We start from the raw sequence: 14,653 nt of genomic DNA, 5'->3' as shown, positions 1-14,653 counted from the left end.
CAGTAGTAGTATTTTATTTTATTTTTTTACATGAAGTTACAATAGTATTTTGACTAAATTAAAATTCTGGTTAAACACGGTTTAATAAATTCTTTTTCAAATTTTTATCAACATTCTTTTAGTAATCAGATTAATTAATATTGTAACTATATTTTTTTTGTATTGGTCATACTTTATACAACAGCGGAATATTCGTATCTTAGTCAATAGAGAGGCTGGCCATAATCCTGAACCCCAAACCTGCCCCTCGTGGTGATGAGACAACCAACCGAGTTAACTTGGTTCTTATACTATATAATTCAAAAAGTCCAATATAATACAAACAAGAACCATGTCATTTTATATTTTTTCGTCTTTATTAACTATATAGTACTATTAAAGTTGATATAATTCAAAAACTCCAATATAGTACAAACAAGAACCATAAAACTGTCATTTTTATATTTTTCTCATCTTTATCAAAATTTTCAAGACTTCTGAAGTAATAATCTTTGTTATGTTATGTTTTTACGAGTTATAGTCGTAATTTGTTTACCAGCTTATTTTTTTAGTCCTATTTCTTATAAAACCTTAAGGCTCCCTTTTGGAACTCATAGAAAGGAAAATAAAGAAAAATAAAATAAAAGAGAATGAAAATAAGAGGAAAATATGAGGTAAAATTTACTATTTACTAAACTTGAAATCTTTGGCTTTGTTCGGTTAACCTTTTAGCTGTAGTTTTAGTTTAGTTTTCAATTATTACTTTCTCATTTATCTCTATCTATCTCCAATCATTATCTATATCTTCAATTGTTACTATATTCTTTCTTCACCCACTACCAAAACTAAACTAAATTAAATTCCTAACCAAATAAAGCCTTTATTTTCTTCACTCTTTCAACCAAACAATAGGAAGAAAAAAATTTTAATTTTCCTTTCTTTTCCTTAAGTTCCAAACAGAGCCTAAATTTATCCTTTTGTTCTCAATACGTATGTTACGCCTTACCTCATATCTTCTAAGTTCATGCTGCTTCAGTTTCTCGAACAAGGCATTTGAGAGAATCATAAATCGATTGTAGGTGATGATCATTGGAGTTGACTGAAACGAAATTAAGAATCTACCTCTCCATCGGCTAGCAATGCAAAAACTTAATCTACGATGAACATGTGTTTGGTGATTGTATTTGCAGAGACCCGTATTTTTGAAAATCGTTTAAAGGTTTTATTAATGTTAGAATATTGAATAAATGTGGAATCTTTTTGAGTTTATATGATTTGGGGCTCGAATGATAGAATTGTAAGTTGAGGGAGTGCAAGAGCAATTTGGGTATATGCTAGTATATAATGGGGCAGGGGGGTGTTGTAGGAAAAATCTCCCATCTCTCTCTATCTCTATCTCTCGTCCCTCTCTCCCTCTCACGGCTCTCTCTCTCTCTCTCTCTCTCTCTCTCTCTCTCTCTCCTACTCCTGCACTAACAACGCACTCCCAAACTCCAAACCCACCCAAGATCCACCACCAAATCGACTTCCTCGAGTGTTCTAGGCCTCGGGTTGTGTTCGTTTGCTCGGAGTAGGTGTATTTCGCTCAATTTCGCTTTTGAAGTTCTAGGGCTTGGGTAATCTCTTGATTTCGATTTCGACACTCGAGGTAGGAATTTCTCACTTCTATTATGTGTTTATGTGTTGATATGGTGCTTGCATCGTGCCTTGTATGGTTGTTTGAAGTTGGGTGTTCAATTTTGAAAATCTAGAAAATCGTTGCTCGAAATCAATTGGTATCGATACCCTCGCCTCTGGATTCTTGCTAGTCAATTGATATCGATACCAAAGGTCTTAAGACAGATTTTTTTTTAAACTTTGGATAAGCATAACTTTGTCATCCAGACTCCGTTTGGGGCATATTGTATATCGATATTGATGTACAGAAGGTCTATTTTATAACGGTAGTGATCTCATAATGTAATCCTAAACCAATAAGATGCTATGGCTAATATAAAACCGGTTGTTGTAAGGTTTCATGTCAACTCTGGGGTTAGGTTATGTTTGAACCTCACAAATGATTTAGTACACTTCTAAGTCCTCAGGGTGGACACATTGGTATACACTGGGCATCATTTTCCCTTAGATTCATTTGAGTGAGACACGGACGTTTCTAGGTTCGTTTAAGTAGTCGAATGGTCTAACGAGGCTTTGGTGGTAGGCCACCATGTTTGGGAAATGTTCGTTGACACGTAGGAAAAATGTGAGGTGCAAGGGGTGATCGTGTATTAAAATTGGAATGGGAATACTTGAACAATGATGATTAATTAAGTTTATGAAATGGTAATGTGTGGTACAACTATTATTCTTTTCTATTGAACCATAAAAATTGAAAGGTGAAACTATTTCTAAGTATTTGGATGAAGTTGAGCTATTGAATGACCAGTTGATGCTTCATGGTATAACCAATAGATTGGTGACGTGGGTGTGTGAGTTTCATGATATCTTAATTGTTGATTTACTTATATTGGATTGCTTTGATGTGCATGCTTGAAGTAGAGGCTTGAATATTTATTGGACAAGTGTGGTACGATGAATGAAATATGTGTGTCAACCTACTGTGATGTGAAAACTAGCAAGGATAATGATTGGTCGTGATTGAGGAAACAGACTCAGGGTGACCCTACGCTCTAGGGAAAAGACCTGAGGTGACTCAAGTTCTTGTGATTGAGGGAACAGACTTAGGGTGACCCTACGTTCGAGGGAAAAGACCTGAGGTGACCCAAGTTCTTATGATTGAGGGAACAAACTCAGGGTGACCCTACGCTCGAGGGAAAAGACCTGAGGTGACCCAAGTTCGGGAACAGACTCGGGGTGACCCTAACGCTTGAGGGAAAAGGCCCGGGGTGACCCAAGTAATTGTGATTATAGGAAAAGACTCAGGGTGACCCTAACACTCGAGGGAAAAGACCCAAGGTGACCCAAGTGATTGTAACTAGTTAATGTTGAGAAAAACAATTGAAATTCCTTGATTTAAAAGAAAGGAAAAGAAAATGATTTTTAACAAGAAAATCCTCTAGCATTCTTGAGCGAATCAACGGACTCCAGTATTCAAGCTCGAATCAATAGAGCTTGACTCGCTCCTACACTACTTGTTACTAAAAGGTAGGGTGAGTAACTTCGAGGCCATAAACAAGAAAGACCATCTATTCTTAGGCCTTTTCAAGAGTGTCCTTGGATGGATCAAAAGTCTTATTTTCTTCCATCTTGCTCCCTGAATCCTTAGATTCATCGAAGAGTTCAGCAATGTCAGAAGGAGTCAATAGTAAGGAATCAGATACTCCTGTGAAGCAAGAGCGAGAATGGACTTCGTGCATTGGTTCATTCTCTACTTTGTATAGCGCCTGTCTTATAAGACTCATGGCATACATGACAAGTTCTGGAGTAAGTTTCTCGTCAGATTCTCCTTCAATCTCTGGCATTAGTTGGGCTAAATTAGCCCAACCAAACTCGTTGATAGAGTTCGAATGGTGGAAGAGGCTGTGACGCCCTTGAATTTTGGTCAATAAAAATTTCGTTAAATATTTGAATTTTATTTGAATTACTTATTTTTACTTTCAGTAATCCGTCGTAATTAGATTCTAGTCCTTCGGGGCCTATCGAATTAGATTCCAACCGACTACTTGGAGGAACCGAGCAACCAAACTCACCTAGTTACTAGATGAACCTTTTGGACCTTTTGAACCTTTTGCCTTTACCTTTTGGTCCATAATGTTAGGGTAACTTTTGTCCATTGGTTAATAACCGTTTCATTATTATATTTTGTTTAAAGTACATGTAGTCTTTTCAAAATCTTATTTTAAGTATAAAAGTACTTGTACTTCTTTTATCCATTGGTCTTTACCCGCTAGGGAAATTATTATCCATTGGGTAATAGCCATAATCTTCCAACATAGTACAAAGTTTTATTTTTATAATCAAGATTTGGATTTTCATGTACTTTTATGCATTAAACTATTGGGGTATATCTAAACCCTAGATTTCCAAAGTACTTTATTTATTAAACTAGCACTTGTACTCTATTATAAACTAATTGGGAGAATCCTAGCCTATTATTTAATTGGGGTATTTGGTACCACACCTATATTTAAATATAGGGCTTTTGTCACATGCTTTAAAGGACAACTTTTGATTATTTTAATATAAAAGTTCCCTAGTTACTATTGTCCATTGGACAATAAAAGTTAGGAGATTTATTATCCATTGGGTAAAAGGTTTAATCTTTCAACCAAGTACAAGGGTTTTAATAAACTAGTTTTTTCTAAAAACCCATGGAATGATGTACCAATATTTTATTATGAAAGTACTTAGTAGCTTTTAAGGCCTAAGATTCTTAAAGTACTTTTTTATTATTTTATATTGGGGTTTTGTACCAAATTGGATTAGTTTATTGGGGAGTTGATCTTCCTAGAGTACATTAATACACTAGTTTATTTATTTAATGGGACATGTGTCTAAATTATAATTTGTTTAATAGTTATTGGATTTTGAGAAAATCTTGATCTTTAAGACTACTTTGATCTTTTGTACAAAAGTACCTATATTTTATTTATATTCTTGCATTGTAGTACATAAGTATATATATAAGTGTACTTGTGAGAGAGAGAGGGAGAGGGAGAGGGAAGCCGAGAGAGAGAGGGAGGGAGAGAGAGAGAGAGAGGAAGGAAAGAAAGAAAGAAGATTGGTTGTACCTTCCATGATCTTTCTACATCTTTCAAATCCATGGGTGAATCTTCCTTCCTAGCTAAGAAACTAACCCTCCATTGTCCTCCATTGTCCTTTTATGTTTGTTTAAGACCAAATCTTGTATCATTGTCTCCTTTCCTTCCAACAAATCTTCCTAAGATCAAATCCAAGGACTAACCTAGCCATGCAAGCTACCTAAATAGGCCTAAGTCTATTTTGCCTAATGACAACCTATTGATGGGCCATTATGACACAATCCTATCTTTTATTAGCCTAAGACTTTGACTACAAGCTAGACCTAGGTAGTAATTACCTAGATTCACCTAGAAAGGCTAAAGATCTTACTTGATTCTATAGCCTTACACCTAAGATATGATTTGACAAGGCATGGCATGACATGTGATGTGGTTTGACAACTTAATGGAGCAAATCCATGGGAGATATAGAGAGAGAGAGAGGGCCGGCCTTGTGAGAGGAGAGGGAGCCAAGGTTTTGCCTATAAATAGCAAGCCATTTCAAACATTCAACTCACACCTTCACCTAGCAACTTCTCTCTCTAGAAAAATCTTGTTCTTTCTTTGTTCTAGTTTGTTCTTACTTTGTTCTTGAGTGTTCTTGAGTTCTTCAAGAAACTCATCCAAGACCGCCACTAAACCGCCACTCGACCACCCTCTCGATCCAAAAGTAGTAGTAGTAATAGTCAGGATTAGGTTTCGAGAAAGACCATTCTCTTTCGAAGCTACCGGGAGCATTCCGTAGGAAGTTACTCCGCTCGATCACCGACTAACCTTCTGTAGCTGACTACCGCTGTCACGCCCCGCCCCGCAAAACGACACCCATTGTGGGCCCGAGTCGGCGCGGCCACGTGGCATTCCCAAACGCCAACCAAACAATCATTTAACAACAGATATTAACTCAGAATAAACCAGCGGAAGACTTAACATTAATATTATTAAAAGAGTCGACGTTATACCCATAACTTTACATACTTGGCAAACTAAAGTGCAAAACATCCTTTACAAAATGAGTCGATTATATATACAAGACAACTCACTACCATCGACACAATCAACAACCTCAAAGCCAACCCCAAAACGCCGACCAGTAGTGGACCATCCTACAAACCCTTGCTATCTGGCAATCCAAAAGAAAACCAGGAGTGTGTAAGATATAGAATAAATCCAATAAAACTCAACATAAACAACTAACTGAACAACTACAATTTATGTTCACAACACATGCAGTGACATGTCTGCCACATCCCATGTACCCAAGGTATTGTGTCCCGCACACCAAGCTCCCATTCACCGTAAATAGAACGGCACGGCCCACGACAAGGTGTGACTCACTCCACAAACCTTATACGGGTACAATCAACATACACCAATCATGCATGCCAGTAACTAACCAACCATAGCATGATGCACAACCAACATGTTAACATCTTATTGAAGATATAAGATATCAAACACACTCACCTGTGAGTCGACCGAAGTATGCCAACTTACGGTTTTGACACCTCCCGATTACTCAGCTCGTTACCTAACCACACGCTTAACCGTATTAGTAATAAGTTCAACGAACGATCAACACAAGAATAATAAGCTCATACGGAACTAAACTATGGCCAAAGAATAACACACATGAAGTTCAAACACAACAACACTCCCAAAATAACAAGACATCCTACAACCAGCCTGTCTTTAAAAGACTGTAGCATTTTATAGGATTAAAGTTGGGTCATGAAACCACCACCATTAGAAAGTAGACTTTCAGTACACCAATATCGATATAGAGTTTGTCCTAAATAGATTTCGAATGACAAAGTTACGACTGTCCAAAGATGCACACTTAGAAACACAACTCTGCAGTTTCTGCAGAACAGCCTGTGATCGAATGCTCATTAAAAATCACATACTCAATCTTTTCCATTAATTCTAATACCATAACATCACCAATTGATCAGAGTTTAAGACTCATGAGAACCCATAGCCAGTAAGTACATTTAACTATGACAACATTGATGAATAACATAGCTCCAAAACCTGCCCAGATTTCCAGAGTTAACAAACCATTAACTTCAGAACCGAAACTGAGTTTTCCCAGAAGTAACTAAGGCACAAACCTTATATGTTCAGAAAGGTATGTAAGTCTAGTTTCAGAATCAAGAAACGGTGCGTAAAACCGACACCCGAGCAAGAAGTTATGCCCATTTTTCCAACACGTGTCTGTGCTGCCTGCACAGACGCGAATCTAACAGCAGCTCGGTTCATGATTTTTATCTTTTTCCATACTACTCAGAAAATTCTGAAATTTTTACAGCGCATGCTACACACATAGAGACATCTCCAGTAAAATTACAAAAAAAATAACATGGTCAGCCTGTTGATGATAAAAATAGGCAAACACAACAAATTCGCAAATCTGTCACAAAACAGATTCTCAGGATCAGACCAACATTCGAAAATTCACAGTAAATTGAGTTCTTAACCTTTTCAAGTGATTCCAAAGCCAAAAGAACAAGCATCAAATCTAGTTAAGATTTCATGAAGAAACCCAAGTAAATTTTGACATAAAAGGGTGAGAAAATAGACAAACTCAGAGCTGTACGAATCTGTCCAGCTACAGATATCATAATGCAGAGCATACACAAAATTAAGCAAAAGGGACTGAAAGTTACCTACTGAATTGAGGTTTCAAACACTCTTCTTCCTCTTCTTTCCACCGCCTCTGTCTCTCTCTCTCTCTCTCTCTCTCTCTCTCTCTCTCTCTCTCTCTCTCTCTACGTTAGAACAAAACCCACCTTGATGGGTTTCTTTCTTTTTTTTCTTTTTGTTTTATGACTCACACACACACGGCACACATGCACAATACTTTTTAAAAAAATGCACTTTGCCCCTTTAAGTTACTAAAGTATAACTTTAAAGCACCTCAAAGATAAAAGGATGTTACAACCGCCAAGAAGTAAGGTAGGAATTCCTTATCCCTATTTCTAAGTATAATGTAGGTACCATATTTACTCGATGAATATGTACGTTATTTACCATGTGAATCCAAGTATTCGTATTTTGATCTTTAAGATGATTATGAGTATGCATATATGAATTGCTTGTATTACTTGTGGTGTGATAAAGCATAAGTGATTTCACTCCAAGGGCGTCCGTACATGTGGCGTTGTGCTTCGAGTAAGCATAAGTGATTTTACTCCAAGGGCGTCCATACATGTGGCGTTATGCTATAAGTGGTGATTGAGCATGATAAGTAGTATTGAGTTGGATGATATTGTTAGAATGTTTCATGTTTACTTTGTTCTATCGCGAAGTCTTTGCATGTAAACGAGACACGAGAATCGAGAAAGTAGAAACATGACACCTAGGGTGTAGTTAATGAAAAGGCGTATTTGAAAAGGGTGAAATGTTTTGAAAATCTGCAATGTGGCCGGACTTGCCCATTGTGTGAGGTGTGTGTGTGTTCCAATGGAGATCCGGGAAAAGCGGAACCATTGTGAGGTTGTGTGTGTTCCAATGGGAATCCAGGAAAAGCGGAACCATTGTGAGGTTGTGTGTGTTCCAATGGAGACCCGGGAAAAGCGGAACCATTGTGAGGTTGTGTGTGTTCCAATGGGCATCCGGGAAAAGCGGAACCATTGTGAGGTTGTCTGTGTTCCAATGGAGATCCGGGAAAAGCGAAACCATTGTGAGGTTGTGTGTGTTCCAATGGGCATCCGGAAAAAGCCGAACCATTGTGAGGTTGTGTGTGTTCCAATGGGAATCCGGGAAAAGCGGAACCATTGTGAGATTGTGTGCGTTCCCATGGGAATCCGGAGCAGCAGAACCATGGTGAGGTATAGCTTGGTTGTCCGCGGTATGGAGCCATTGCAATTGTGTGCCAATGGGAACCCAGGACGGCGGAACCATTGTGAGGATACTCGGGAACCCGGAACGGCGGAACCGAGGTTGGGTGTGTTAAAAAATAAATTTTGGTTTGAAAAAGGTGAAATGTTTTGGAAACTACAATGTGGCCGGATGTGGAAGCCCATTGTGTGGTGTGTGTTTTTGTGTGTGTTCCAATGGAAATCCGGGAAAAACGGAACCATTGTGAGGTTGTTTGCGTTCCCATGGGAACCCGGAGCAGCGGAACCATGGTGAGTTATGGCTTGGTTATCCGCGGAGAGGAGCCAATGCAAGATTTTGTGTGCCAATGGGAACCCGGTGCAGCGGAACCATTATGAGGATACTCGGGAACCCGGAACGGCGGAATCAAGGTTGGGTGTGTTAAACAAATGATTTTGAAAGATGGATTGGTATGTGAAAATGTTGACACGGTCTACGATGAGTCGCGTAGGAGAAACTCAGAAAATCTTAGACACCAACGATAGTTGATTAACGAATATGGATATGTCATTGTTAGCTGTGTATACATGTATCATGTGGAAATCGATGATTGTATAACCTGTTGTTTGTAAGTTATGGGTTAGCGGGTATGGGATTGTTCTGCTGAGCTTTTGTAGCTCATGGTGTTACCTTTGGTGACCCTGACATATTATGCCGGTGGCGACGCTGGTATAATGTGTCAGATTTTGTAGATGATCAGGGTAAGCAGTACACCTTGGAGGCCTTTGGAGCTGAAGAGCTGGCTCAGATGGAGGAGCAGGCGGAGCTGTAGTTAGGAACCTTAGTTCCCTTCCCTTGTGTAATAAAAGTACTCTCATGAGAGTTATGATGTAATAATGAGCTAGACTCACCTTGTTTTTGTAATAAAATATTTTCTTTAACGTACCCAAAATTCGGGGCGTTACAGAGGCTTCCTGTGGGCACACGCCCCAAAATTTTCAATTTTGTTATTTTAAAAAATCGGGTGCGGCCCTCTTTGAAAAGCACGGCGAAACACTTCGATTCAGAGTCGCCACTCGGGTTTTGCAGTATACCACCCAAAGAACCGAACTCGAAAACGTTTGCTACGTTTGTTTGATTTTGAAAAAGGCTTGTAGACTGGACCATCGTCACCTTCGATATTTGAGGTTCGGGAGCTAGGTTACGAGAGGGGAAAGGTTTTATGGCACCCCTCTCGCCCAATCCGAAGATCGGTCTCTACTCAGGCATTTTTATAAAACTTTTGCATTTTTCTCTCATTGATCGTTTTTTAGCCAGTTAGGGTGGGGGAACAGTTGATAGGGATTAAAACGGTGACAAGTTGCAGTTATGTGACAAAAATGCTTATGGAGATGATTTGCTCGCAATAATGAATATAGATTGAGAACAAGCACCGAGAGCATTTTGAAAAGGTTGGAGTACGCTATTCTGAAGGGACGTGAGCAGGTATCACACCAGTATGCACTAGCCGAGCCACTACATGCTGATACGACCTGCGCACGCCACTACATAAATGGCGTACTTCACTTATCTAGTCTTACAGTCTTTGTTTGCAACCTTCTGGGCTCTGGAAAGGGACCAGCGCACACCCAGGACAAACCACGCAGTTAATATCAGCATATATACAAATTACAGATAGCAGGAATGGCTTGAAGCCATGAGAAGAAACATAATACCCCATAAAATAGTGGGGGGGGGGGGGGCATGAAAAGAGGCCAAGACTAAGCTAAATGCAAGGGCCAGCCACTAGATCCTGGTAACACTATCGTACGCCAGTCTTAAGAGACCGTACGCCAGTTTCACCATATGGTCAGTGCTTGGCTTTGCATTATCTGGGTTCTGGAACATGACCAGAGAGATCCCAGAAGCCCTCCAAAGCAAATAAAAGAAAATATTGAATGCTACACCTAAACAGTTCTAGGGTACGGAAAGCTGTAAAACTGATTATTAGCATGCTAAGGTGATGACAGAAGTATAAGCAACTAAAAATGGATGATCAATGATCCCCATGCCAGTAGTGCACATACTGCCATGACCGGCGTACGGCATGATGGTACTGGCGTGCGCCATTGTTCATCTCATATGATTGTTGTATTTTACCAGTTTAAGGCCAGGACTAGTATTGATTACTAGCCTGGACCTTACTGGTTCCCCTCAGGGGTCGAAAATAGAAAGCCACACAAAGGTGGTATACCTTTTGTGTTGAGGTTTGAAGGTGGTTTTGAGCTTTAAGGCTGAAGATGGAGGTTGGATGGTGACTGCATGACAATGGGGGGTATGGGAGTGGACTCCTCTTCTTTCTCTTTCAATAGAGGAGGAGAGATAGAAAGCAAGAGAGGAGAGAAAAGGGGTTGGACTCTTTAATGTGGTTAATCCCTTGCAAATGAATGCAAGGGGGGTATTTATAGCATAAGAGTGGACTGAGAGAGAGCAGTCAGCTGGGGTTAAGGGTTGGTTAGGTTAGGGAGAGGAGTCTCCCATGCATTTAATGCATGGGACTAGGTGATGGGGTGTGTAGGAGAGAAAGGGGAACGTCCCTGCAGAAAATAATCATCAGGGGAACTGTAGCCAATGTCAGGGTGGCTACCAAAGTCCTGAGCACGTGGTTGAAAAGTGGTGATTAGACTGGCTTTGACCAGCGTACGCCATGTTTTGACCTGCGTGCGCCAGTGATAACTGAGTCAACGGTCGATGACCGACACGTGGCAGTTCACTTGTGCACGCCAAGAGAACACTGGCGTAAGCAAGTAGGGTTTTGTTGGGGCCATCTGGCTCGAAGGGTTTGAGGATGGAATTCGAAAGGGTTAAAATGAGAAATGTCCAAAGCTCAAAGCTCAAAACCTGCCATCGACCTTGGAATGTTCTCGACCTTTAATCATCATTGGGGCATCAAAAGATCGTAAATAAGCTGTTTTGGACAGTCCAAAATAGGGTGTCTACAGTAGCCCCCCTTTGACGGCATTTGAAACACCATTGATTCGGTACAAGTAACGTCAAAGGTTTCCTAGACACCCTCTTCTAGGCTATCCAGAACAAGACAAAGAAGATATGAATGCTTAAAGAACCTGAGTAATTAAGCCCGGCTCAGCGAATCATTGAGAAAAGTTGTCACTTATTTGCATTGAAAAGGCAGCACAGGGCTCTGTAAAAGACGGATTTTCCTGGGGGATGGTCCTTTGCGAGAGCATCGACTCTATTGGGGACAGAAGATATTTGGACGGATGGACCGTCGTTGATTTGAAATTGGACGGATGGACCGTCGTTGATTTGAAATTGGACAGATGGACCGTCGTTGATTTGAAATTGGATGGATGGACCGTCGTTGATTTGAAATTGGACGGATGGACCGTCGTTGATTTGAATTTGGACGGATCGATCGTCGTTGATTTGAATTTGGACGGATAGATCGTCGTTGATTTGAAATTGGACGGATGGACCGTCGTTGATTTGAAATTGGACGGATGGACCGTCGTTGATTTGAAATTGGACGGATGGACCGTCGTTGATTTGAAATTGGACATTATGAGGCCTCTGCTTGGGGATGGGCCCACCACGGATAATCATTGGGCCACATGGGTCTTAATTTGAGAAAGAACTTCGATCCAAGTGAGATTTGGGCCTGCGGCCCAAAAAATAGTGGCGTACGGTATGACTATACTGGCGTACGCCAGAAATTGTGGCCAGCCTGGCCCAGATCCAGCCCAGACCCGGCCCAGCACGGATCCACGTCGTATAACTTCTGCAGGATGTTTGAAACTGCCATCCTTTGGTTTTGGACTCCGAAAACCTCCAACTTCCCTCAAATCCCTCTCTAAACTTCAATCTCTCTTAAAACCCTTCACTCCCTTCCATTACACACTCAAACCAGTCCATCCATGGCTGAATCCGATGGAGGCGGCGGCAATGGTGGTGCTGGAGAAGAGGAGAGGCAAACTCGAAAGGAAATCAAAACTTTGGGGGTTCAAATTGATGATCAATCGACAGTATGGGCCTCATCGAGCACTGGTGCAGAAGGTACATGCGGCGACGACGGCAATGGTGGCCATGCAGCGGAGGCAGGTGGCAGCGACGGGCGGCATACGCTAGAGGCAGTGGGGCGTACGCCAGCTGTTGTCGAATTCGGGGCACCACGGGTTCAACGGTTGGACTCCTGGAGTGGCGTAGAAGGCTTGATTGTTACTGGTTTGGGCTCGGTTAGGGCCGGCGGCAGCGGCAGCAGTGTTGAGGGCAGCAATGACCGGCCGGAGACACCATGGAGGGACCCGGCAAGGGGTAAGGATCCGATAGTTGAGGAGGGGGTATCCGAGGAGGTGCCTATGGAGGAGGTCGAGTTTAGGCCTGCAGTGGGGTCTTCGGCGCAAATTCCTATTACACGCGGAGACTTTGCTGAGTTTGTGATAGAGGAGGAGCTTGGCCGTTTGCTCTAAGAGAACCCGGGGGTGGTGGCAGCAGTGCTAGCAGCGCGAGAGGATCGGCTCCGATAGGTTGAGAGAGCTCAGGAGGAGGAGCGCTTGAGGGTGGAGACTGAGAGAGCCAGGGCCGAGGATGAGGCCTTTGCACGCGAGACCGAGGTAGCTGAGGAGGCTTAGGGGGAGGTATGGTTCTTTGAGCGTGCAGTGACACTTGCTGAGTCCTTATAGCAGGCACCTCGTGCTAGGTTTGTCGCGGACGCGTATGTTTTGCCAAAGCCACATTTGTTCATACCGTCCGGGGTTGAGAGCCTCGCACCTCTGTGGGATAACTACGACGCAGAGCTCATACTAAGAGACCCACAAAGACACCTATCTGTGGATTGGGCACAGGTATATGTTTGGACTTACTTCGACATTCATGTTTTGTTATTGTAACAGTATGTAGCTTGAACTAGCATAGCATAGCTTGCAATGCACGTAGGTCAAAACCTTGAACTGTAGCTCGACTTAGAAAGTAGAATTTGGATAGTATGCCTCAACTTTGAAACTTGATTTGACTGATAAAATCCTTGACATAGCTAATCGACTTGCAGAGCACCAATTAACTTCGACGAAAACTGTTAAGGCCAAGCTTGAATCAATCATAAGCTGCCTCGATTGATAACATAGTCCTTTGAACTTGACTTCGACTAGGCAGACCGTCATGACAAGATAAGTGCCAGGACAACGTGCCCAATAGTTTGAATCGGCCGGTTTGATAAACGGAATGCCTTTGAAACGACTAAGAAGTGTACCCTGATGAAAGTAACGCCTCGTAGTCCGGGGCTTGACTGAAAGATGCCTTTAATTTGATTTGACCGATAGCAGAATTGGATAAAGTAACACGAGCACTGAGTAGCTTTGATCGACCTTTGAAACGCTTGTTTCGACCGTAGAGTTACTTTTGAGACTCTGTATTCAACTGACTATTGGATTTGAGTTGCATTTGCTGACGAATCTTTTTTTGTTGCCTGTCTTTGTATGTAGAGAGGAGCAGCCAGCACTCGGGGTCACGATGGTCCTGCGAGCTCGCTTGAGTTGTATAGAGGGCTGCTGAGCGAGTCAGGGCTTTGGTAGACGCTGCAGGGTTCCGGCCGTTCATCCTCACGTTAATGACAGTGAATAGTGACCATGCCCTACTTACTGCACTGGCTGGAGGTGGTGGGATTCCTTGAATACCTTCCAATTTCCGATCGGGGAGATGACAATGACTCCGTCAGACTTTGCAGCTCTCACTGGCTTGAGGGTAGGAGGAAAGCCTATCCCGTTTGACTCAGAGATTAACAGAGATACCGGGGCACTAGAATGGTTCTTAGGGCAGGCACCGGCAGGCGAAGCGGAGACCATCCATTATGACCAGTTCAAGCGGTATTTGCAGGGGAGGGCACCAGACTTAGAGCAGGAGGCGAAGCAGATGGCAAGGGCCTACTTGTTGTATTTGTTCGGGGCTACACTGTACCCGAACAAGCGAGCCACAGTGCACCTATCATACTTGCCGGCCCTCCGCGACTTACGCACAGCTTCGCGCTTTGACTGGGGAGGAGCACCTTTGGGAACATGCTATGGTTTTATGGGGGAGTTCTCGTGGGGGAAGAAAGCGAGTATCGGTTACTGAAGAGTGTGGGA

At 42.0% G+C, this 14,653-nt stretch overlaps 1 long non-coding RNA gene across 1 annotated transcript; it reads right to left on the bottom strand.

Annotated features, from left to right (window-relative positions):
* Positions 1-5,614: 5,614 nt before the first annotated feature.
* On the bottom strand, positions 5,615-7,002 carry LOC131332989 (uncharacterized). Its single transcript, XR_009201685.1, has 2 exons — positions 6,183-7,002; positions 5,615-5,838 (listed from the first exon to the last, which is right to left on the bottom strand). It is a non-coding gene; the product is annotated as an uncharacterized LOC131332989 (long non-coding RNA).
* Positions 7,003-14,653: the final 7,651 nt, after the last annotated feature.

The sequence above is a fragment of the Rhododendron vialii genome, chromosome 1a (assembly GCF_030253575.1).
Source record: "Rhododendron vialii isolate Sample 1 chromosome 1a, ASM3025357v1".
Taxonomy (NCBI): Eukaryota; Viridiplantae; Streptophyta; class Magnoliopsida; order Ericales; family Ericaceae; genus Rhododendron; species Rhododendron vialii.
The sequence above is the reverse complement of the archived record's forward strand: the minus strand, read 5'-3'. Positions and strand labels throughout refer to the sequence as shown.